The following is a 2,189-nucleotide window of genomic DNA, read 5'->3' as shown; positions in this document are numbered from 1 at the left end:
CAAGGGACTCTCAAGAGTCTTCTCCAACACCACAGTTCAAAAGCATCAATTCTTCGACGCTCAGCCTTCTTCACAGTCCAACTCTCACATCCATACATGACTACTGGAAAAACCATAGCCTTGACTAGACGGACCTTAGTCGGCAAAGTAATGTCTCTGCTTTTGAATATACTATCTAGGTTGGTCATAACTTTTCTTCCAAGGAGTAAGCATCTTTTAATTTCATGGGCAATCACCATCTGCAGTGATTTTGGAGCCAAAAAAATTAAAGTCTGACACTGTTTCCACTGTTTCCCCATCTATTTGCCATGAAGTGATGGGACCAGGGGCCACGATCTTTGTTTTCTTAATGTTGAGCTTTAAGCCATCTTTTTTGCTCTCCTCTTTCACTTTCATCAAGAGGCTTTTTAGCTCCTCTTCACTTTCTGCCATAAGGGTGGTGTCATCTGCATATCTGAGGTTATTGAGATTTCTCCAGGCAATCTTGATTCCAGCTTGTGTTTCTTCCAGTCCAGCGTTTCTCATGATGTACTCTGCATATAAGTTAAATAAGCAGGGTGACAATATACAGCCTTGAAGTACTCCTTTTCCTATTTGGAACCAGTCTGTTGTTCCATGTCCAGTTCTAACTATTGCTTCCTGGCCTGCATACAGATTTCTCAAGAGGCAGGTTAGGTGGTCTGGTATTCCCATCTCTTTCAGAATTTTCCACCGTTTTGTTATCCACACAGTCAAAGGCTTTGGCATAGTCAATAAAGTGGAATACAGTGGAAGCGAGAAATAGATTTAAGGGCCTAGATCAGATAGACTGCCTGATGAACTATGGAATGAGGTTCGTGACATTGTACAGGAGACAGGGATCAAGACCATCCCCATGGAAAAGAAATGCAGAAAAGCAAAATGGCTGTCTGCGGAGGCCTTACAAATAGCTGTGAAAAGAAGAGAGGCGAAAAGCGAAGGAGAAAAGGAAAGATATAAGCATCTGAATTCAGAGTTCCAGAGAATAGCAAGAAGAGATAAGAAAGCCTTCTTCAACGATCAATGCAAAGAAATAGAGGAAAACAACAGAATGGGAAAGACTAGAGATCTCTTCAAGAAAATTAGAGATACCAAGGGAACATTTCATGCAAGGATGGGCTCGATAAAGGACAGAAATGGTATGAACCTAACAGAAGCAGAAGATATTAAGAAGAGGTGGCAAGAATACATGGAAGAACTGTACAAAAATGATCTTCATGACCCAGATAATCATGATGATGTGATCACTAACCTAGAGCCAGACATCTTGGAAAATGAAATCAAATGGGCCTTAGAAAGCATCACTACGAACAAAGCTAGAGGAGGTGATGGAACTCCAGTTGAACTGCTTCAAATCCTGAAAGAAGATGATGCTGTGAAAGTGCTGCACTCAATATGCCAGCACATTTGGAAAACTCACCAGTGGCCACAGGACTGGAAAAGGTCAGTTTTCTTTCCAATTCCAAAGAAAGCAAATGCAAAAGAATGCTCAAACTACCGCACAATTGCTCTCATCTTACATGCTAGTAAAGTAATGCTCAAAATTCTCCAAGCCAGGCTTCAGCAATACATGAACCGTGAACTCCCTGATGTTCCAGAGGTTTTAGAAAAGGCAGACGACCCAGAGATCAAATTGCCAACATCCACTGGATCATGGAAAAAGCAAGAAGAGAGTTCCAGGAAAACATCTATTTCTCCTTTATTGACTATGCCAAAGTCAGAAAAGTTACCACAGGGATAACTGGCTTGTGGTGGCCAAGCGTTCATAGCAACATCACTTTTTGATCCTTCGATGTTGGCTCTTCCTATCATTGTGAAGCAGAATTCACCAAGCGTTGGATTGTTCATCCACTATTAGGGAACGTGAGCTGGGTTTAGACCGTCATGAGACAGGTTAGTTTTACCCTACTGATGATGTGTTGTTGCCATGATAATCCTGCTCAGTACGAGAGGAACCGCAGGTTCACACATTTGTTGTATGTGCTTGGCTGAGGAGTCAATGGGGCGAAGCTACCATCTGTGAGATTATGACTGAACACCTCTAAGTCAGAATCTCACCCAGGTGGAACGATACGGCAGCGCTGGAGGAGCCATAGTTGGCCTTGGATAGCCAGTCCCCCGTGGTCCCCGCCAGTGGGCCATCGCCTGCGTCCCCCCACCTCGTGCTGGGA

The sequence above is a fragment of the Capricornis sumatraensis genome, chromosome 2, assembly GCF_032405125.1.
Source record: "Capricornis sumatraensis isolate serow.1 chromosome 2, serow.2, whole genome shotgun sequence".
NCBI classification, from domain to species: domain Eukaryota; kingdom Metazoa; phylum Chordata; class Mammalia; order Artiodactyla; family Bovidae; genus Capricornis; species Capricornis sumatraensis.
Note: the sequence above shows the minus strand (reverse complement) of the source record.